This window comes from Mastigoproctus giganteus, chromosome 9 (assembly GCF_048544385.1).
Source record: "Mastigoproctus giganteus isolate SK-2022 chromosome 9, ASM4854438v1, whole genome shotgun sequence".
In the NCBI taxonomy this organism is placed as follows: Eukaryota; Metazoa; Arthropoda; class Arachnida; order Uropygi; family Thelyphonidae; genus Mastigoproctus; species Mastigoproctus giganteus.
In genome coordinates, this window is record NC_143583.1 from 32,144,249 (window position 1) to 32,169,553 (window position 25,305).

The window sequence follows — 25,305 nt, forward strand, 5'->3', positions numbered from 1 at the left end:
AATTTGCAAAACTTAAGCCTTTCTTCGTAAGAGCACCCCTTTGTTCCATTCACTAATCTTGTTGCCCTTCTCTGTACTCGTTCCAGCAGCTCTACATCCTTCTTGAAATGAGGCCTCCAGACCTGTATACAGTACTCTAGGTGTGGCCTGACCATCGCCTTATACAATGGAATAATCACCTCCTTATCCCTGCTGGAAAAATTCCTGTATATCATTGACAATACTCCATGAGCTACTCTTGCAGCCCGTCTGCACTGCTCAGAGAACTTCATATCTGCCTGCACAACCACCCCCAAGTCCCTTTCATTCTCTACCACTGTCAGTGTTGTACCACAGAGTTGATACGTTGCTCTGGGGTTGCTGTTTCCCATGTGTAGTACTTTACATTTGTCAATGTTAAACTTCATTTGCCACCTCTCAGCCCATCTGCTCAACCTTTCCAGATCCTGTTGCAGCAGCATAGTGTCAGTAGTGTCCTTGATAACCCTGCCAACCTTTGTATCGTCTGCAAACTTGGACATTAATCCCGATATACCATCATCAATATCATTTATAAATACAGAAAACAATAATGGACCCAACACTGAGCCCTGAGGGACTCCACTAATAACATCAGTCCACGATGAGCAGTGTCCATTGATTACCACTCTGTCTTCTCCCCCTCAACCACCCCTTTATCCATAGCAGCAATTTGCCTCCAATGTCACACTGCTCCAATTTGTGTAGCAGTCTTCCATGTGCAACAGTATCAAAAGCCTTTCTAAGATCCAAGTATATAATATCAAAGTTATTCCCTGCATCCAGTTCTTTTGTGACTGCATCATAGTATCCAATCAAGTTGGTCAGGCAAGACTTCCCCTTAACAAAACCATGCTGTGTCTGAGCTATAACTGAAGTCTTGTCTAAATGATCCTGCAGTGCTTCTTTAACCAGTGCCTCCATTAATTTTCCTGGAACAGAAGTTAAGCTCACAGGTCTATAATTACTTGTGTCAGCCTTTGATCCTCCTTTGTGAATTGGGGTCACATTTGCACATTTCCAGTCTATGGGTACCTCCCCTGAGTCCAAGGAAGCTCTCATAATTATGGCTAAGGGTTTGCTTACTTCCTTTGCTGCCTCCTTTAATATAACTGGATAGATCCCATCCACCGCGGGTGCCTTTCTTGTGTTTATCTTCAACAGTTTCTCCTCCACTTTACTACCAGTTATTTCAAGATTCTGTAGCTTACTGCTAGAGTTGAATACACCTCTGGCATTCCCCTCGCTGAATAACTCCTCATGTGTGAATGTCGATGCAAAATATTCATTTAGTTTGTTAGCTACCTGAGCAGGATCATCAACACTTGACCCATCAATATCAAGTGGACCAATCTGATGGACCCCTTCCTTCTAGAGTTTACATAAGTAAAGAACTCTTTGCTGTTTTCCTTTGCATCCCTTGCCAAGGATTTCTCGTAATCTGCCTTCGCCTGCCTAACCTCCTTTGTAACTTGGTTGCATATCAACTTGTATCTATCATAGGCTTCTGTGTCATGTGTTAATTTGTAAGTATCCCATGCATTTTTCTTCTCTGCCATATGCCTCATTAGTTCATCTGACATCCATTTTGGCCTAAACCAACTAAGAAACAATATTTCTTAGTTGGTATGTAAAGCCTAGTAGCTTCCAAGATAAGTTCTTTGAATGCTTCCCATTTTGAATTTGCTGTTGGTAACATCATCAGTTGGTCCCACTGTATAGAATTTAAATACTGTCTCAGTCCATCGTTATAGAATTTAAATACTGTCTCAGTCCATCGTAGTCGCCTTTACGGAAGCAATAACCCTTCCCTTTTCCCCTAATGGTAGTTACCTCTTTGAGTAAATCCCACTTCAGCACACTGTAATCACTGCCACCTAGTGGTTCATTTATCTGCAGATTCTTAATGCATGAAGATGCAGATTCTTAATGCATGAAGAACAACAACAGGATATGGGATATTTCTGGCATTTTTCCCATTATTTATTTCTTTATTTTATTTTGGAACAGGATGCAGGATCTCTTTTTTTTTGCTAGGATAAGGGGTACACTTTTTTTTCTTTTTTTTTTTTTTTTTTTTTTGCTGGTACCTGGGCTAGGCAACCTGGGTACGGGATGGCTGGCACCCACTGGTATCTCACTATTTCCAGTGGGTGTGGGATTATTGTGTTTTTGATCACAGTTAGTAGAATAAGGCCTGCCTCGTGGCTAGGTACAGGCAGCAGGCGTCAGCTGCTCCCTCGTGGCTAAGAGGCCTGATATAACACAAACAACACACACTTTAATACATTACCTAACATTATTCACATTTCAAGCCTATTTACAGAGTTTGTATAATTGATGACAGGAACACTAGGTGGAGTTTAACGATAGTCTAGGAGTGTCCCCAATACAAATAATATACGTAAGCACTTTAACCAGGGTCGATTATCGCCATTTCCAAGACTATGGCCCAACCAAACACTCCTCCTCTTCCGCATGATCCTCTGGATTAGGCATCCAGTCAAGGTACTCATGCCTATTGCCACTCATTGAAGTTCGCATCTGAACGGCGTCATTGGGCCGCTAACGAGTGGAAAAAAATTTCCTTTATGATGAATCACGTTTCTTTCTATGCTGTGTATAGTTGTAAACTACGGAGAGAAAGTCTGTGTAATTCTGTGAGGAATTCTTCTGTGTAAACTACGGAGAGGAATTCTGTGTAATTCAGTAAGGAATTCTTCTTCGTAAACTACGGAGAGGAATTCTGTGTAATTCAGTAAGGAATTCTTCTTCGTAAACTACGGAGAGGAATCACTCTGATGTCCTAGTTCAATAGAAACTAGAGCTAGTGGCAGTGTTTGGGTAGAAATGCTAGAAATACTCATATTGCTAAACTGCACTCTGAATACCAAAAACTACCTATCCATTGTAGATGATCAGGCAAACCCCTTTGTGGTGACTGTCTTCCAGGATGGCATAGGTGAGTTCCAGCAGTATAATGCACCCTGCCATGTTGCTGGCATTGTTTGAGAGTGGTTCGCTGAACGTGAAAGTGACTTCGGATGCTACCTTGACTGCCGAATTTGCTGATAATGAATCCCATAGAACATATAATCCCAGATCAATGTAATCCCATCTCTGGGATTACATTGATCTACCAGGCGCCTCCATAGCCAGGTGGGAAGGAGCAGCAGTGCGTAGCGCACGCTTCTTGATTAGACCGGGGTTCGAGCCCGTCACCACCAAATACGGAGGATGCGGAAAGGTCAAGGGAATGACCACCGCATATTCCCGGAGCAATATGGCCTTAGTTGCTAATGCTCCTAAAAACCAAACAACAACATTGATCTACCAATCCGATGCGGGTCCTCCACAATGGACTATCGCAGATTTAAATGACGCAATCCTGGAAAGGTATAATTTAGGTATAGTTCAGAGGCCTTATAGAGTCCGTGCCTCGCCGTGTGGCGGCGGTACTAGCACTAATAGTGGATAGGGCCAGAAAAGGCCATATCCACTGTTAGTAGGTAGTCATAATATTTTGACTGTATAGTGTATTTATATATATCACATAATTTTGTTTCATCAGCTAGTAAACATTTATCCAAATTTATTTAGTGCCTATCCATGTCCATCTATACATAACAACTAGACTTCCAGTGGATGGATTTTCAATAAATTTTATATTTGATTCATATAGAAAGATTTGGAGGGCAATATCAATTTCATTAAAATCAGACAAATAGAAACCGGCAATTATTATTTACTTTTTTTGGAAAAAGAAATTCATAAATTTTGTTATGTTGGTTGGACTCGTGAAATTTTTTTTTTTTTTTTTTTTGAGAAATTCTATTTTTAGCATTAACCGGAGAAGATTAGTACTTATCGCACAATTGTAATTAAATTGAAAGGTCAAGTTTAAAAAGAAGGTAAAACTATAGACTTTTATTAAGTGTTCTATAAATTTATAATTTTAGTAATTAATTGATAAGAAGAGATATCAATTAATATTTGCTTTTCACTAAAAAAATCAATTAATTTTAAATAAAAATAGAATAACATACTTCCATTACAATTTTGGTAATGCACTGCGTACATTACCAAAATTGTAATGGAAGTATGTTATCATTATGGGATGTTTAGAAGTTGCCTAATTAGAAAAAGTTCAACAGTTATATTCTCGGCGTATGTTTCGTTTGGCCCCGGAAAGCTTTTCAGATCAATTATAGATTTTTAAGATTTTTATAGATTTTTAAGATCAATGTGAATAGATTTCTGCGGTGGGAATAGCCATCCCACCGCATAAATCGATTCACATAAATGATAGTATATTTTTCGTGTTACTATACACTGAGTGATCACTGAATTATGACCACCTACCTAATACTTCGTAGGTCCTCTTTTTGCCCTCAATACAGCAGCTATTCAACGTGGGATCGATTCAACAAGATGTCGGAAGCGTTTGGGAGGTAGGGCCAACCAAGCTGTGTGTAATGCGGTCAGCAATGCAGGTATGGAGGTGATATCCAGATGCCTGATATGCCTTTCCATAGTGTCCCACAAGTGCTCTATGGGATTGATATCGGGAGAGAGCTGGAAGTCAGAACTGTGTTCCTCAAACCATTCCTGCACAACAAATGCCCGATGGCTTGGCGCATTGACATCTTAGAAGACGCCATTGCCATTCGGGGAAAAAAGTGTAACATAGCGGGGTGTACACAGTCAGCAAGCAGTTGACGATAGCAGAGGCCACTGATACGTTATTCCACGTGCACCAGGGGTCCAAGTTCCTGCCAGTGAAACATGCTCAACACCATACAACCGCCTCCACCGGCTTGCACTTTTGATACCATGCAAGATGGATGAAGAGCCTCATGTTGTTGACGCCAAATCTGTACACGACCAGATACGAGAGTGCGGAGTTAGTCGACCTACGTAGCATAGATAATGTTTCAGTGGTTCGGTAGGCAGTAAAATTCCGAGCGTGATGGGTAAAAGGAAGGATTCATCAGACTTTGATAAAGGACAGATTGTAGGTGCTCAACGAACTGGTGCCTCGATTTCCCAAACGGCTGAACTGATGGGATTTTCTAGAGCCGCCGCAGTTAAAGTGTACCAAGACTGGCGTCAAAATGGTCAAACAACGCCCCGATGGCAACACTGCAAAGGTTAGCGAAAGGCTGATGTTAGAGGTGAGCGCCGGGTCCGACGACTCGTACACTGTTGAAGAGTTGATTACCCAATACAACGTGGGCCAACCGGGAACAATATCTGGCATGACCATGCGTTGCACGTATGGGCTACACCAGCAGACGACCCCAACGGAATCCTCTCTTAATCAAGGTTCATCGGCGTAAAAGACTCGCCTGGTGCAAAGAGCATGCAAGTTGGACGTTAGAAGACTGAAACAAGGTGTGCTCGTCGGATGAGTCACTTTATTTACTCCACACCGTGAATGGCCATGTACAGATTTGGCGTCAACAACATGAGGCTCTTGATCCATCAAGAATGGTATCAAACGTGCAGCCGGTGCAGGCGGTTGTATGGTGTGGCGCATGTTTCACTGGCAGGAGCTTGGACCCTTGGTGCATGTGGAACTGTGGAACAACGTATCAGTGGTCTTCACTATCGTCAACTGCTTGTTGGCAGTGTGCACACCGCTATGTTAACACTTTTTCCCGAATGGCGATGGTGTCTTCTAAGATGACAATGCGCCGAGCCATCGGGAACTTGTTGTGCAGGAATGGTTTGAGGAACACGGTTCTGACTTCCAGCATATCGATTGGCCTCCGGACTCTCTCTCTCCCGATATCAATCCCATAGAGCACTTGTGATGGAAAGGCATATCAGGCGTCTGGATACACCAATCACCTCTATACCAGCATTGCTGATCGCATTACACACAGCTTGGTTGGCCATACCTTCCGAACGCTTCCGACACCTTGTTGAATCAATGCCACGTCAGATAACTGCTGTACTGAGCGCAAAAGGAGGACCTACGAAGTATTAGGTCGGTGGTCATAATTCAGTGATCACTCAGTGTATATGTACAGTACAGTACAGTACATAAACTGCTCGACAAAAATTAACAGAACACGTAGAAATCGTGGTGTAACTCGTGGTGTAGTTTTATTCTTTGATGAGTCCGTTGTAGCCTACAAACAGATCCTAGACGTTATTTAACCTGGAGATAACGAGGAATGCGGTACCATCCCTCCAACATCAGAGAAAGGAAGAGCTGGGGCGGAATAATGATCAATGGTCAACCCCTCTTCATGTTTTTGATAGAGATACCATTACTGCGTAGAGGTACCGAGAACAGATCCTCGAACCCTATGTGCGACTTTTTTAGGGGTGAGTTAGCCCAGATTTTCTTTTCATGCATGACAACCCCACTGCACATAGAGTTCAAATGGTGAAGAAATATCTTGAAACTGATGATATCCCACGACTGCTGTCTCCAGCACAATCACAGACTTAAATCCAATCGAACACGTGGGACGCCCTTAGACGTCGCATTGCACCCGAGCTAAAAATAATAATAATTCGGTTGTTATTGATGGCATATATTGAGAGACTTTATCCCCATGATGACGAGCCTTTCAATGTAAGCGTTATTCAATAATAACTGGCAAAATTTGGTATTTTCAGTATTATTTTGTAAATATGGAATTATTATGATTATTATTAGCTTTGCTTTATATAGAGGCTGATAAGGTCCTTTGTACGTTGCAGATATTCACTGCCAATTTTGTTTTTGAATTTTAATCTAATTAAAATTCAAAAACATAAAAATTAGAGGCGCCTTTCCCTTGTAAGGTGCCAGTTCCAAATTGCGTAAAATATCACAGAGACTATACTAACTACAATAAAGTAACACCAAATGTTTAATTTATTATTTTTGCTCAACAGTTTTGCATGATACTGGAATTAGTTTTGATTTTATATTTAATATTAGTTATATTTCTGGCATCAAGTAGAAGAATGTGCATTTTGCTGCCTCTGATGATTGCTTCATTTCTTAATTTTCTTAATTTTTTACTACCGTTTTCAACTCTTCTTTTACTACCTTTTTCAACTATTTCATTATTCTAATATACAGACACGCGTAAAGTTATCTAATTTTACTTTTATTTCGTTAAATTCCTATTTCTTCTTCTATCTGTGGATTCCCATGGGATAAACTTGAACTGGTCAATAAGCATTCACAGAGAGAGAGAGAGAGAGAGAGAGAGAGAGAGAGAGAGAGAGAGACTGTGTATCGTGTGCCTTGCAAGATTAGAAGTACCTATTTTTTTTTCATGGTTCTGCAAAACCATGTGCCCGGATTACAACGATCAATTGTCTTCTTAAAGTCCGGACTCGTGCTATACCTTCCGTTAGTATTATCTTCTGCATTGCTTAACCCTTCAAGCTTCTTAGTTACTTAAGAGGTGCATCTGTCTGGATCTTTGCAGACTGTCTGCTCCATTTATTTGGACTATATCCAAGTATTTTGGTGAAAAAGACGCAGCGAGGAGTCTTGAAACATTTCCAATAGGGATCTTGGCACATCAGTCGTTGATTTCTTTCTTTCTTTTTTTATTTTTTTAATTTTCTCCTCCGTGTCATTACACTACTCCATTTTCTGTTACCTTCAGTTAATAGAGTGTTTAGCTCGTGCACTGTCTCTTTGTCTAGACTAACCATTTTTTAAGGTTATTTCAATAGATAGCTATTTAATACCTCTGCCATGTTTGAATTAAAAAGTATTTCCTTTTTCTACCACACACCTCTTTCTTATCTTTACTTTTCCATTTCTCTTTCATTTCGTACTATATATATATATATTTCATTTCGTATATATATTATGCATGGCTGATTTGTCCTTTAAAAACAAAAAGGGCCGAAGAAGTATCATATGTTCTCTTAGACATATTCACGATTTTTGTGCGCCAAATATTTTACACAGTTATAATGGTACGGAATTTTGCAACAAAATTATTGAAGAAATGTGCAAACTTAAAATGGTTCATGGAAAACCTAGACATTCACAGAGTCAAGGTTCGGTAGAAAGGGTAAATGAAGATATCGAGAACATCCTCAGTTCTTAGCTAGAGACTAACAATACCACCAAATGGTCGAAAGGCTTAAAGTTGGTGCAAATCATGAAAAATAGAGCTCATCATACTGGTGTTAACTGCAGTCCCTACGAAGCCATATTTGGTTGTAAGTTGAGAATTAGCTTAAAAACTTCCTTACCTTCCGAATTATTGAATTACATAAGAACAGACGAGAACTTGGAGGTACTATTAAACAGTAACAAATCATGGAAATCAGAATGATCCAGAGGAAAGTGAAGGTAATATTAAAGAAGCCAATAGTGCAACAAATGAAGTAGGTATAGAAATGCTACATTCGACTGATGGTGCAGCTGAACACCCCCTAACGTCGTCTTTAGATGAAAATTTTCGCTGAGAGAATGCTCAAGAATATCGTTGGAACCAAGAGGGCAAGGTTACAATAAATGTAAATGCAAAGGTAGCTGCAATTTTAATAGAGGTAAATGTCGGAAAGATAAAATAATATGTAATTCCGAATGCCACCGAAGTCTGAATTGTTCGAATAAATAGGAAAAATTATATGACAAATTTCTCGATTCATTAAAATTAAAAATTAGCTTTATTTGTTTTCAATTCATTTTGCTTTCGACTTTTTGTTTGTAACTAAAGCTGTTTTGTTCAATGCTGTTATGTCTTATTTTTTTTTGTTAATTTTAAGAAGACTTGTTAATTTAATGTTAGGATAATGTTTTATTTATATCCAATTTTCTAAAACGAATTCTATATAGAATACAAAATAATTACTGGATTAGAATGTGTTGTTGTTTTCTTGTGTTTGGATATTCGCTATATCATACTTGAATTTTTCAGAATTTTTAACCATGTAATTTACAAAGAACTGTTTAATACTTAATTTAAGAGTTCATAGTTTGTTTCAATGTTAATTAGCGCGCATAATCTTTACTAAAGGCAACAAACCTTCAGACCAACATCATCATCTATCATCGTTCCGCTGTTCCACGGGTCAACGTATGAAGCCTCGCCACCATGCCCTGTCCGTGTACTTCTCTCTGTCAATGATTTCAGTCCAATTTCCTCCTCGCTTAATGACATCGGTCTTTATCATGTCCTGTCATCTCATCCTTGGTCTCCCCCCTGGTTCCTTAATTGTAAATCAAACATTCTTCTTAGCAAACGCCTCTCGTTCATCCTCTTGACATATCCAAATCATTTCAAACGGGACCTTTCAATCCTATTCTGGAGTTCTTCAACCTGAATTCTCTCCCTAATCACATCATTCATGATTTTGTCGCGTCTTGTCTTTCCGGCTATGCTCCTCACAAATCTCATTTCTGCCCTGAATTCTGCTTTCATCCTTTTTCCTCATAGTCCAAGTTTCAGATGCATATGTCAGAAACGTAATAGGCCTGATATATATAGCCTTCATACACCTCAGTGGTATGTTCCTGTTCCAGATCAGATCTCTTGTCTGCCTATAGAAATGCCCACCTGCTTGTATCCTTCTACTTATTTCTTCGTCTATTACTCCAGTCTTTGTAATGGCGCTTCCTAGATACTTGAAGTTGTTAACCATTTATAGTTCTTTCCCTTCTACTATAATGTATCCGTCAAGCTCGCCACTCCTCTTTAGAACCATTACTTCACTCTTCTCCTGGCTGAAAACCAGTCCAAATTCATTGGCCATAGTAGCCCATGTATCAACTTGCCGGTGAACTTCTTCCTTGCTTTCTTCCTATATGCAGAGGTCATCTGCGACTTTCATCTGGTTCTGTCCAAGTTGTTCCACCACTCTACATTTCACATCATGACAGCTATGAACAGTAGTAGTCAGACCAACATAGTAAGTTAAAATCGTTGAAAAATATTTTGTAAATTATGAAAAAGGTCCACAAAAATTCCTCACGTCGATGACGTGAGGAATTTTTGTGGGCCTTTTTCATAACGTGGCTGAGTTAGTCAATTTCAGGCGAGGATAGCATGTTTTTTACTCCCGAAACTCGAGTTTTTCGTCCAGCAAACAGAAAATTGAGCACAGAACACTCAATTTACAGACACGGAGCAATATATCCTTGGTCGCCGATGCTCCTAAAACCCTACAACAACAACAGCAACCTCCTAATTTCTCCATAATCTTTATTTTTATATTTTTCTTAACTCGGTAAATGTTGCAGAAATTTAAAGAACTCATTTGCTATTGAACATTTATTTATTATTATTATTCTTTTTTCATTTCAATTTAAATTGAATATACCCAGGACAGCAACAGGCTAGAAGGGAAAATCAGTTGCAACCATTTAATGTTAACAAAAGTTTTACTTTTAAATTAATGCAAAATCCGATCTAAAGCTATTAAAGGAGTTAGAAACGTATACCTTGAGACACTTATATGAAGACCCCAGAGTTACAAATAAATATAGGCAAATGCATTTTCGAGCATCTGTATTTCTTTTGAGTGCAAAATATGGATAGATTCGCAAGTATATCTTATTTATTATTATGGAAACATCTTAATAATGTATTTGATGTTCCGCATCATTTAGATATTTTTTATGAATGAGTTACTTTGGCGGGAGGGGAGTTCAAAAAGATTTGTATTTATACAAAGTAGTTGTGACTGAAGGTCGAAACAAATACTTGTATTACACCTTTTCAACATAGTCACCATAGTCACGACGCCATCAAAAATCACCTCATCGTCAGCAGCAAATTGTTTTCCTCGAAGAAAGGAATTCAGGGCAGGAAAGAGGGAGAAATCAGAGGATGCAAGGTCAGGGATGTGGCAATATTTCAACTCCACATTCGTGGGCGGGCCTCACTGCAGCATGCGAGGAATTTTGGTAATTGGTATGTTGAGGGTCTTGCGGCTCCTGGGATTTCTCCCATCTCCGCGGTGTTCTCTGTATCGAGTGACAGTACCCTGTAAAGCCAGATATTTAAAGTGTGTGGATCGTGTATAGTGTAGTCTGTTGTGCCCATTGTTCATCTGGCTTATTGGCCATCAGGCCCCTGATGGGACCCGACGTTGCCCATACTGCGCCACATGGAGGCTAGCCAGATGTTACCAGTAAGGAATCAGTGCTCTGGCAGGTCCTGCCACCTACTTTCCTCAGATTTCAATGGCTAGCATGCGAGGAATGCGCGGGGGCACACCTTTTAACTTTTCCCGTCTTTTTTCTTTTATAGCAGCACGTAACTTTATGAGGAGGTTGGAATAACACTCCGACATCACAGTACAGCCCTTTTAAAGATAATCTGTTAGTATTACACATTGCTAATGCCAAAAAAACTAACAGCATCACCTTTCTGGCACTTGGTTGCACCTTTGCCTTTTTTGAGGGTGGGGATTCTGCATGATTCCATTGTTTATACATATGTTTAGTTTCGGGATCATAGTGATGAATCCAAATTTCATCAATGTGACTAGCCGTGAAAAAACATCCTCTTGCTTTTCCTGGCACATCGACTTTCATGTGCACATTGCATCCTTTTATTCTTCTGGTAAAAGGATCAGAAGCCTGGGAACTCATCAAGTAGACACTTTCCTCATATGCAACTGTTGATAAATTATAAATAATAAATTTTATGTTTATACTCTCAACTGGACAGGTATTTCGAACGAACGGAGGGGTGAAATGGGAGAGGGTTTTTTTTTTTTTTTTTTGGGCTGATGCTGAATAAGCTTGCTTTCTTGCATCGTATGCCTCTACTAATACTCCGGGACGTCCAAACGGTCAGAGGAATTCACAAGGTAGACAGAATACAAGAAACATTATGTTCTCCAACGACCCCTACGCTAATTTGGGGCTCATTGGCGCTAATATACTCTCTTCTATTACAGCAGTTGCTGGGCGTCCTGGAATTTCTTCACCAGGCACTGAGGTTTTTCCACATATGAATTGTTTATACCAGTGGTGTCCAACCTTTTTCCTGTACAGGGGTCATATTCAAAGTCAGATTTGTTTCGCGGGCACTGGAGGATTCGAGAAAAATTAGTGTGTTACATTTTCCATATCTTATTACATGTAAAAGGAAAGTTTCTGTTTTCCTAAAAGGAACCGAACGCAACCGAATCTCTACGCCAAAACAGGACCGCGTTTTGAAGCACTTCTTCCTTGAAAATCGTAAAGCTTCTTCGTCTGAGCTGAAAAAGAGAATGGAAAGAACATAGAGGAGTAGTAGTAAGTGCAGTAACAGTCAGAAGATGCCTCTTCAAAAATGGGGTTGTAGCCCGTCGTCCTAAGAAAAGCCCCTCCTCACACAAAAAATGAAAAAGGTCCGATTAATTTGGTGTAAGGAGCATGCCAAATGGACCCCCTAGCAGTGGAAGTCAGTTATTTTCTCGGATGAGAAGAAATTCAACCAGAATGGCTCTCATGGGAGACAAACGATTCGCCGTAGACGTGGTGCAGAATACCACGGTATGGTGTCTACAGTGAAATTCCCTACCAGCAAATGATATGGGGGGGGTGCATTTTGTATCACAGAGTGTGTCACCTGCAGTTTATAAAAGGTTCCTAAATGCCAATGGATACCTGGCTATATTGGAAGGCAATTTGCTGCCAACCATTAGAGAGACAATTTCAACCTGCCAAGTAACTGCATCTTTCAGGACGACTCTGTTCCTTGTCATTGGGCAAAAAGTGTAAGTAAACACTGCTGCAGGTACTTTAGCCTCATTTCTGCATTAGAGGTTCGACAGTAATGTGTTTACGTTTGTAAACACATCACTGTAGCATTACCATTGCTATTAAAAATATATATTAATAGTAATCTTTAAAATTAATAGATTTCTTTAAAAAAATATTTAAACACAAAAATATAAATTCGCAATGAAACCTGAACCTTTCTTACTAAAATATAATGTGTTAGATAAAGAAATATACTGTGATGCGTGCGAACGCTGCATTTTGATTCGCCTGAACGCTAGAACTGACTGTTCTATGAACCGTGAGTCTGAAGTCTGATTCAGAGAGAGAGAGAGAGAGAGAGAGAGAGAGAGAGAGAGAGAGAGAGAGAGAGAATCTTTATTACAACTAAATGAATGTACATGAATTTAAGTGAAGTTGCAACTGTCCCGTCACGGCCAAAGGCCAGGGGCTCACATCAGAATAGATAATTAGTTATGTGCACACTGTAAAATTAAAAATGTAAAAGTAAATATGTAATCATGCTTTTTTTTTTTTTTTTTTTATGTGAACCCCAAACACGAGAGGTATTAGAACCTATAGTACTTAGTACCGTGCTTGGGTTGAAGGTTGAGAAGACGAAAGAAGATATTTGTTGACATTGGACTTGAACTTCTGTAGATTGTAATTTTCAGGAAATACGTATGAAGGAAGGTTGTTCCAGAAAACGGCAGTTGAATGAATAAATGAGGAAGATGAAAAGTTGGTTCTGTGGGTTTGAAGTTGGACAGTAAATGGATGTTAGCTGGTGGCGGCACGTGTTCGGACTGTTTTGAAAGAGAGAGCGGGAATTATAGAAGCCAATTCAGAAGAACAGTGCCCATGGAAGTATCTGTAGAAGAGGCATGCAGCAGAAACAGTACGTCTATGCGAAAGCGAGTGGAGAAACTCTGTTAGAGATGAATCATTAATTAACCTAACTGCCCTCTTCTGAATGGAATCAAGAAGCCTGAGAGAGGTTTTGGGGGCACCACCCCAGATGTGGGAACAATATTCCATGGCAGGGCGGATTTGCGATTTATACAGAGTGAGCAGCTGTTTGGAAGAAAAGTAACGCCGAGAGCGAAAGAGAAAACCAAGTTTTTTAGATGCAGAGGAAGCAATATTTGTAATGTGCTTGTGCCAAGAGAGATTAGAAGTCAGGGTAATCCCCAAAAGAGATATATCATTTTTCCTAGAAATCGGAGTGTCACTAAAGATAAGCATAGGAGCAGAAGAATCCTTTTTGCGAGATATATGGCAAGATTGAGTTTTAGAAGGGTTGAAATCAACAAAGTTGTCTTTGCCCCACTGGAGAATTACCTGAAGATCGGCATTTAAGGAATTGGTAGCAGATTTTCGAGAAGTTAAAGCTGATTGAGCAGGACAAGGTTTCTCAAAATGGAAAGTGGAATGCAATGTGCTATCATCGGCAAAACTATGGATAGGATTTCCAGTCAATGGAAGAAGGTCATTGATATACAAGAGGAAAAGAGTGGGGGAAAGAACTGAACCTTGGGGGATACCGGCATTAGTGGAGAAGTTAGAAGACAGAGATCCATCTACCATCACCCTCAGTGAGCGATCAGTGAGAAAACTGGATAACCAATTACTAAAAACAGTTGGCAAACCATAAGATGGAAGCTTGTTTAGAAGACCTTTATGCCAAACACGATCAAAAGCCTTTGAGATGTCAAGAGCAACTACTTGTGTTTCACCGAACCTTTCCATTGAATTAGTCCATAAATGGGTAACATAAGCCAGAATATCACCAGTGGATCGACACTGACGGAATCCATACTGGCGATCGTTGATCATACGGAAGGTTTCTAGGTGGTTTAAGAGTTGGCGGTTAATTGATTTCTCCATTACTTTAGAAAGAGTAGAAGTAATTGCAATGGGACGATAATTGGATGGGAGGGATTTGTCACCCTTTTTAGGAACTGGCTGGATATGAGCAAATTTCCAAACAGAAGGAAAAACACCTTTGGAATAAGAAAGTGAAAAAAGGCTATTACACTTCCTCACATTACGCTGTATTAACTATATTTACAAGTTACATGGTACAATTATATTTACAATAAAAATATATAAATATAAATTTTTTTTTTTTTTTTTTTTTTGTAGTTGTTGGCGCATTGGCTTCTGTGGCCATAATGCACCTCCCAAGGTTTTTGCAGTACTTTGATCCAAGCCCTAGGCGGGAATCGAACCCGCGACCTTTGGGTTGCCAGGCAGGCACTTTACCCACCCGGCATAAATATAAATGAATGACACTTCTCTGTCAAACGAATTTTGTCGTGGCACAGGAGAGCTTGGTAGATGGTGTGGAGGGCGCACGAACTTGTTCTTATTGGATTCTGGGATTGGAGCGAGCTGCTAACATTTCTTTCCTGTAGGTTTTATTGCTGCAAAACCTCTGCAAATCAGCGTCGAGGTGCTGTACTTCCGGTAGCATTTGGTTTCGGAGGAAGCGGTCTGAGATATGAAGCCTCCGATGCTTCGAGTAGATCATCGGGGTTGACCGAAGTTCTGGCTTGGGTATTCGCCAGTAACACGAATCCCAAATGGACGGTGTTGAGATCTGACCCGCGATCATTTTAACTGTAGCTATCAGTCGTTGTATTTCGATTATATTAGGCAGTCGCTGCATCCCCAGTGAAGGATGTGTGCTAAGGCTGTGGTTCTGTCCTATTGTGGGAGACAAACTTTCCGGTTAGCCCATTTAAGTAGCCAGAATTCTGCAGCGAGGATTGGTTTCTTCGTTGTAGTAACTGCTGATGCCCACACTTCAGCAGCATAAAGGAGTGGAGAATAAATTACTGTTCTGATAGATTTCTTAATTATATGAGGTCCTTAACATAAATTAGTTATTGTTTAGTTTGTCTACATAAGTGTGAAACCGAAGTTTTGGATAAAATACTATTCCCAGATCTGCATGGGTGGGAGTGGCAGATATTACAATTCCATCGAGTGTTGGGGCTATGATTGTAGGGGTTGGTCTGAGAGAGAACACCATTAGTTTTGTTTTTTGTGGGTTGATCGAGAGTCCATACTGTTTGAGGTAAGGGGCGAAGTTGATGAGACTGTTATCAATGCATGCTGTAGCTTCAAGGTAATTGTTGGAAGCAATATGCGTTAGAATTTTTATATCGTCTGCATACATGATGATTTTCTCATTGTTACGGACAAGAGGCGCAATGATAGCTGTAGATAATAAGCCAGATAGTACTCCTCCTTGCGGAAAGCCAGCAGAGATCGCCTTCTTGTGCGATTGTCCATAGGCATCGATCTGTGGTATCCTATCATAGAGGAGTGATGCTATGAACCAGAGGATATTCAGTTACTGTACAGTCGATGTGGTGTTTGGACTAGTTTGTACTCCTTTAAATGAAACACCTAGTTTTTTGCCAATGCTTATCATGGAATAACTTTCTTTATACACAACTATAATAGCATTTGGTTTTTCAACACTCAGTTCCTTATTTCTTGCCATGTTTATCATGAAACAAAACTTATAAGTTACAGCTGTTACTCCTTAATTTATATTATTGCAGAACACTCTAGTTCTGCAACAAACTGTAGTTCTAGATCTACAACGTATTACCACGTTCATTAACCTTCTATACTGTTTGTTCTATCACATCACGAGGCTACACCTTTCTGTAATATTCGAGAATATTCTAGAAATTTCTTAAATATTATTTAAGTTTTTTGGTTTTATATATAATAGAAAATATTTTAATAACAATTGATAAACAAGTTGGTCCTATTTTAATAAAAATTTTGGAAACTAAGAAAAATTAAACGTGTTCCAAACTTTTAGGCGGAAATTTATATCAGCTTTAGTCCTCAGAACAGCTTGGATTCCAAAGCATGCCGCAGGGATGCTGGTCCATGTTGAATCAGCTGCTTCTGCAGTTGTTACAAATTAGTGATTGTGGATCTGCAATCCGCCACCACTAATTTGAAGATCTTCGGGCAGTGAGGCCATCGTAGTAGACTAAATTCACTCTCACGTCCCTTGAACCAGTTTTGTATAATTGTGGCCTTGTTACAATACCAATTTTCCTGTTAGTAATACCCATTCGCAGGAGGAGGCCTGCAGTCATGAAGGGATTTGACTAGTCGGAAATAATTACCAGATAACTTGTTGCATCCAAATATTGCTTCACTAGTATCAAGGAGTCCAATCTGTACCACGAAAACAACACCATACTATTACACCACCTGCATTGTTTACACCCGGAAAGTATATTACAAGACGTGTGAAAAGAGCAGCGAAAGCAACTAAGGCTATTCGGTATCAGTATATTATATCTGTATTAGCATGTATTCTTCGGTCGGTTTGCTGTTTGCTGCTAAAAAAAAACAGTTTCCGGGAGAAAAAAAAACATGCGATACTTGCCTGAGACCGATTAACTCAGCCACGTTTAAAAAAAAAAAAAAAAAAAAAACCTATAAAAATTCCTGGCGTCATTAACCCGATTTGAAAGCAGGCCGTTTCCACCCGGTATGTCTTGCCATTTAGCAGAATAGGCTCATGGACTCATGCCTTTTCACCATATTCTGGTCATTCCATCGGCGTGAAACAACAAAGGGGATTTGTCAGACCAGACAACGTTTTTTCAATCCTACACCGGCCATTGTAACGGCGCATTTTTTGCTGACAGAAGTCGAATCCGGTTTGGTTATGGACTATGATGCCCCATCCTTGACAAAGCACGAGTTGCCCGTTCCGAAATGCCTCTTTGGATGTCATTGTTGTCAGGGCCGGCCCCAAAATTTGCGGAGCTGTTCAAGAACTGCTTTCAGGGTTCAACAGAACCGTTTCAACATGCTTGTGGCCTTCCCTGACTGTTGTATTTGATTGTTATTTGGCTGATACGTTACCTTTCTGATACTCTGCGCAAGCCTTGCTAGCTCCCCTCTCTCCTCGATAAACCCGAAACACCGTCGTACGTGTTAACTCTAGCAGGGTAGCAGTTTCCAAGATATTCATCAGGCGCGTTTGTCACTAACTACCATGCCACGTTCAAAGTTAAACATTTCTTCTTGTCCACTCTCACTCTGAACTGCAGACGTACAGCTTCCATACGTATACATCTGCTTCATAACAGATAGTACGAACACATTATGCTGTTTACTACAGAAGGTTCCATTTCATGAAAGGGATACGTATACCTAATTAAGCGACAACTCAATGTATATACATGTACGCTTGAAATTCTAAAATTACAGCAACAAAACTATACATATATGGGCAAAACAACTATATACAGTAAACAAAAATTGCAGTACGGACGAGAAATGAGCAATTGTTTGCAAAATAACTGATACAAGTCAGTAAAATTCAGTTGTGACGTGGACCCATTCTTTACTGTTTATAGATTGGTATTCGCTCTCTCTCTCTCTCTTTGCCTCCCACCACCCAAGACATCCATCAATAGGGGAGAATCTAGGGGAGAATTTTCTTCAGAATGAGAATAGCCTTCGAACAGAGTAGTTCCCCTGGGGGTATCCAGACCTTAATTCGTCGCCCATGGACACCTTGTACACTCTTAAATCTTGAACATGCTCAGCATGAAAGCTGCCTAGCTGTCATGGTAACGATACCTCTAGCAGGGTCTACAACCTCGCCTGCCATATTCAGATAAATTTTTACGGCTTCTACTTGTGTGGAGTTACAAAAATAAATAAATTTTCTGTGCATGAAATAATTTGCATATTTCAGAAATGGCTGGCTTTAAACATAAATTCACACATGGTACAATATACGTCCACACCAATTTTTATTTGTTTGCATGAATTATTTTTTATTTTGCAAACTGTTACATTTTTATCACCTTATTATCTTAACTTTTGCCACGAGTATATTTTGAGAGAGAGAGAGAGAGAGAGAGAGAGAATGGATACTGATTGAGTTTTAAAAATTATGGCTGGCCAAAGAAAACCCATCAGTGGATAGGCTACTATTATATACACCACCTACAAAACAGTATTCGTAGCATTTGGAAATACACGAGTTTTAATGAACAAATTAATAGTGTGGATTCACCTTCGACCCTCTGGGAATATTGATCTGTCACAGAACTCTTTAAAACCAGTTCCTTGTGTCAAGGAGCAGGTATTTTTGCCTATTCTTCCTTCAGTACAGTCGCTAATTAGGCTATAGAACTATGCATGTTGACCGCATCCTAATTTGGCATTCCAGTTCATTCCAAAGCTGTTCAATCGGATTTACATCTGGACCCCTGGATCGGCCAGGCAAATTATTGGACTTCGTTTTTCTCAAACCATGTTTTTAAACAATTCGCTTGAAAACGAAGCTTGAAACGAAGGGCCCTTGTCCATTGAATTTCCAGAGTGTGGACACCACAGAACTGCCCAATATATTAGGATACTGCTCGGGGTACTGTGTAGAAGCAGTTCGACACACACCATAATCCCTTCTTCTCCGAACTTAATTGTGGGCATAGTGTGCCGCGGCAGGCATTCATTGGTGTGATGTGGAACTTGGCAGAAGCTTTGATATGAAAACGATGTCAAAGCATGCCCTTGTGGACATTTGTAGCCATGCCCTTGTTTCTCGAAGACATCACTCTAGCAATTCCTACCTGTAAATTTTATTATTATTATTATTTTTTTTTTTTAACTTTACTTGACCGTTTGCGCACACCTACCAGTCTTCGTTCGTTCATCATTTCAATTACATCGGCTACAGTTGACTTTGACGTGTGGCTGTAACAAACAGAGACAAAATACTGAAATGGCATTCAACTCTTAAACCTCTTTGGAAATCCGAAACTGTAAGCACCTAGCCGTGACTTATTCTTCTTATTTGTAAGATCTCTGCTATTGCCTGAACACTGCAAGATTCGTTTCTATCTTGCATACATCTCGTTCGCACGGGTCACTACACTGAAAGGGGTGTCCGCATACTTTTGGTAGGGTCGTGCATATATATTAGTTCCTATGGCCTTTCAGCTGCTTATAGTTTCTCTGGTTATATTTATACGACCCCCACTTCATTTTTACTTATATATACAAAGTATATAAATTAATTCTTTCTCTCCTTTTTAAAAATGACATTTTCGTTTAACCTCCTTTTACTGTTTTGTGTGATTTCTGCGTTCACTCTTTCGTTTATTTTGCCTTGTAAGAATACCTGCAGACTATCCCAGTTGTGAGGCTTTTCACAGTAATAAGGAGTTGCTGCGTATTTGGGGAGGTGAGATTTGTGGGGGGGATGGGAATATGGTAGCGAGGCAGCATTCTCATAGCTCGCTGTTCCTCGAAATTCGCTGGGCATCTGTGTTCTTGAAAGTATCTTCTTCATTATCCGTTTTCCACGAAATTCGCCTATCCGCCATCCCTTTTCCATTGAATCGACGCAAACATGTCACGTGGCATGCGGGACAAAATGTGAAAGGTCACGGCAGCAAAGACGGCGAGGATGAACTGGAAACTTAGAGAGGAGGATTAACACAATGTATATGTAGACGTGGGTAAGTAACAGGATCTTTCCGTACTTTGCGGGCCGTATGGATTGATGTATTAAAATATCGCATTTAACGTTTATCGTTTTCGCGCTTCTACAGATATCGGTTAAAAAAAAAAAGAAAAAAAGTGTGTCTGTCCTCAAGCTGCTTTCGTGCGTTATTGAGTAGAAATATGTCGGAATGTGCATTCCACTTCAGTTTGACTTGGATGCGCGTGACCTCCCCCTAACCAAAATTACAGCGAATCAACTAATTAATATAAAATGGTCTTTTAGCTGTTTCGTCTCAAGATACACTGCTTTTGATGATTTATCGATATTTGTTTCACATTTTACAATTCCTCTCTTTATACGTTTGCGTGGGCGAGCATGTCGTGTACCTCTTCTCTTCTTTCCTCCCCCCCCCCTCTACTCTTTGGGAATGTACGAATAAGCGCAGACATTATTCGCACATTTTGCTAAAAAAAATCTTTTTCTTCATTCATGGGCTCTCTCTCTCTTTCTCTCACACACGTATATGTATACGAGCGAATTTCAAAAAAATATTTGTATTCATCCAAAACTTGCTGTGATAGAAACATGATTTTTTTGTTTGTTTAATTTCTTGAAATCTCTATAGCAACCACACAAATTTTGGTGTCTGACAATTCATTGTTTTTTTCTTTCTTTGCTCAATGAAGTGAAGTGTCACAATGGATAAAATGAAATACAGATCAGTGATTCGGTTCCTCTTTCTGCGAGGGAAAACACCTAAAACAATTATTTATGCAGAAGACTGCCCAGGTTACAGTGTTGTTGCACATTGGTATAAACAGTTTAAATGTGAAAGGACCTCGGTGCATGATGAAGAAATCCCAGGACGCCCAGAAACTGCTGTAACAGAAGAGAGTGTTGCAAAAATTGAGGCATTAATCCTGGAAGATAGCCGTATTAGCGTCAAAGAACTAGATGCAGAGCTCCAAATTAGTGTGGGGTCTGCGGAGAACATCATCCATCAACAATTTCATATGAGTAAAGGTGTCTGCTGGATAAGTTCTCGGGTTTTTGACCCCTTACCAGAAGAAAGAAAGAAAGGGCACATGAAATGTCGATGTGCGAGAAAAGCAAGAGGCGTTTTCTCACGGATAGTCAAAATGGATGAAACTTGGATCCTTCGGACTGACCCCGAAACTAAGCAAATGTAAAAACAATGGAAGCAAGCAGAATCACCCTTCCCCCCTCCAAAAAAAAGGCAAAGTGTTGGCAAGGTGATGCTATTAGTCTTTTGGGGTCAGCCTAGTGTAATGCTAACAGATAACCTTCAAAAATGCTGTACTGTGATGGTGAAGTATTATTTCAATTTCCTCATACAGCTACGCGTGCTGCTAGAAAAGAAAACAGACGAGGAAAGCCGTCGAAAGGTGTTGTTGTTGTGTGTGTGTGTGCCCCCCCCTCTGATAATACTCGTGTGCATTACTCGCATGCTGCAGTTGTGGTATGTCCACGAATTTGCAGCATCCTGTTTTATTCACCCTACCTTGCACCCTTAGATTTCTTCCTCTTTCCTGCCTTGAAGTCATTTCTTTTATGGAAAATACTTTGCTGCTGATGATGAGGTGATTTCTGATGCCCAGTCAGGGTTTGAAGGAGAGTTAGAAGACTTCTACAAAACTAGCCTGCGGAAGTGTATTGAGGTGTGGAAAAAATGTGTCATTTTGTTTCATGGTGTTTGTTTCAACCTTCTCTCACAACCACTTCTAGGCGAATACAATGCAGAAGGTTCGGAGAAGAGACACCAGATTGGCGATGAGTATTAAACCGAAGAACACATGAAGAAGGACCTAGAAGGTGTGGACTGTAAAGCTTGACAACTAGACATCTGAGGGGAGATCTCATTGAGGTATATAAGGTACTGAAGGGATTGAGCAAAATGAATGAGGAAGGTCTCTTCTCGTTCGTAGGTGGGACACGAACCATGCAACACAAATATAAAACCTCAGGGAATAGCAGAAGTTTGGACTGGATCTCATGAAGGTCACCTACACGTATCGGAATGTCGAACATTGAATAAATTTCCTCCCAACGCGATAGAGTTAGTGAGTCTGACTAAATTTGAAGCAGCATTCGATGATTACGATTACCTTGTGGAAAATGGAAATAATATGAATATTCTATTATATATTAATTATTATTTGCATAAAAAGTTGACTTCGTTGCATCATTCGGGCTTACTAATACTAAATAAAACAAGTTAGTTAATGTACGCAGTGTGTTATATTTAAGTTGGGTTCGATTTTATCCTTAAATTAATTATTTTTCTTTTCCTATGATTAATAAAACTGAAAAGTAAATATAATTATCTCCTTATCAATTAATTATTGAGATTATAATTTTATAGAACACTTAATAAAAATCCGTAGTTTTACATTCTTTAAACTTAACCGCTCAGTTTATTTTCAACTGAATAACATTGAATAGTCTTCTATCATGTACTTTTGTTGCTTGCTTTCTATATATACTGTATATCTGTTCAGAAGAGACACCAAGTTTATGAGTCTTACATAACAATGCATGCGAAGTGTGTTCGGACTGCCTGAATCTAATAATACTGCATTTAATCTATGAATTTCTTGTTTACATACATATTGTATGGAAAAAAGAAATAATAACTGCCGAATTTGTATTTGTCAGATTTTAATGAAATTTGGGATGGCTCGACAAATTTTTCTATATGAACCAAGTAAAAAATTTCATGAAAATCCTCTTACTGGGAAGTGAATTACTACATGCGGACGGTCGGACAGACATACGAAGACACGAATGCGTCTAACAAAAATGAATCGTATGCAGAATATTAACATCTTTAATGATTACGTGTCTCTTTAAAAGGGTATAATTTCTATTGAACACATTCATTACGCTATATAAAATAAAAAATAGAATATGCTTTATTACTTAAGTTCTGTGTCTTTAAAAAAAAAAAGTGTGTAATCAAACTGAAATGGAATAATATGTTATATTTTATATTTAATGCACATTCATTTTATTAAATATATATTTTTTTCATAGATTTTTGCTGTTGCTGTTATATTCGATGAGTTTGAAAATAAATAGAAGTGATGTGTTGTAGTTAAAACTTCCTCCACATCACTTGCTTTCTTCAGAACGTTAGGAATATCTCAAATAAATTGCATGCCCTTCAAACTGCTGTACTATTTTATGATGAATTTTCGATCATTTGTTTCGGAAACTTGGCTCATTCATAACAGTGACATGGACTCTGAGCAACTTGACCAACTTCGTTGGTAATAACAGAACGGACAAAAAAGGTGGTGAAGTAGCATTTATCGTTAAAAAGCCGATTCAGATTTAGAGGACGGTGAAGAGCTCGTCTTGCAACTTTGAGGAGCTCTGTGCAAAATTTAAATTTCAATTTTAAATTACAATTAAAAATTTTAAATCTCAGAGATCCACAGATGTCTTATCTACCTCCCACAGGATCACAACCCTGATACTAGGATGGAGCTCCATATGTGGATGTCACAGAACTTGCAGCCATATCTCCGACTTCCATAATGGGAGATTTTAACATTGCTCTTCCGAATAAAAAAACCTGCACAGGCTGACCTAGATGCCCTTTTCTGCACCTTTGGATTAGTACAAGAATGCTTTAATTCTACAAGGACAAATCAGATGTTGGACCTTCTGTACCATAACTCACAAGAGCTAGAAAGAATAACGCCTAATTTTGCTTTTACTTCCGACCATACTCCAATTGCTTTTAAATGTTCTATGGAGTTCGAAAATGCCCAAACAAATGCTGTGACCTCGAGGAAAATTTTTTCCATTAAATATATAAAAGTCGAAAAATTTTCAACCTTCTAGGATCTTATAACTGGGAAGACATTTGTTACCTCGCCCCTTGAGGAAGCAGTTAACCAACTCTGCCAATCTCTCAAGAATTGCGGACCAAGGGGTTTCTAAAGTTATCCGTATTTCTCCCAGAACTAACCATTGGTTTTCTTCTGAGTTGAAAAGTGCCTTCCTATAAAAAGCAGAAAGCATTACACTTGTTACTTTGTTCTTCTGAAACAGGACAGTTTTTATCTGTGTCATTTTGTGTTTCTGAGGAAGAAACTCTAAGGTCAAGACAGGGGATTCACCCATTCTGTTATCTGGGTTATTCATTATGACTATTATTGCAATAAGTTGTAGTGATATCAGCAAAGATTAAATGAGAAAAATAACCAATACCTCCACCAAAATTTCACAAGAATTAACTTTCCTGAGCTCTCAAATAAGTATACTTTGAAGATCGACTTTGTCCTCCTCATCAGACCCCTGAAATAAACAAATTTTTATATAATGGGCTTTATATAGAAAAGCGTAGATGGGTTACTAATCTATATGAATACTGTATCAGCACATGCTTATGATAAAATATACAATAAACAACGTGGCGCCAAGCTGTCAACACGTGCTGTCCTTCTACTGATAGTAGGGATGGGGGAAGGAACAGAGCGGTATATCAAAATAATAATGCCGGTTCAAGGTCACGTTGCTATCGGACACTTGCATTAGATGAGCTTGAGAAACTGGATACTGGCTGAAAGCGCATGTATAAGTAGTAGCAAAGAAATTCATTCAATACCTATCTGTTGTCTGCTCTCATCATTCGGTAGTTACATCTAGCATTTCCAGGGTCTATCTGAAGGATGTGGTAACACTAAAATGAATTTAATATTGCAGTTTTAAATACAAAAATCAAGAAATTCGTTCACCCATGCCACATGAAATACGCTCATCCATGCCACATACCTTTGGCGGACTGCCGAACAGCATTTGTTTTATATTTCAGATGTTACAACTACAGAAACTATGACAGCTGTACATCTAAAATAAAAACTTGTTGTATTCTTTCCACTTTTATACAGTATGTTGTAGAAGTATAGGCATATGCTGCCCTCAATAGAAGTGGCTTAAGCCGCTACTCACTTCTGAGTTTTGGCTCAAATGAGCCATAAACAAATATAAACTTCCTTCAAAGTTAAGAACAACTACAATGGACAGTAATTCGAATTCAAAGGGTTTCCACGCT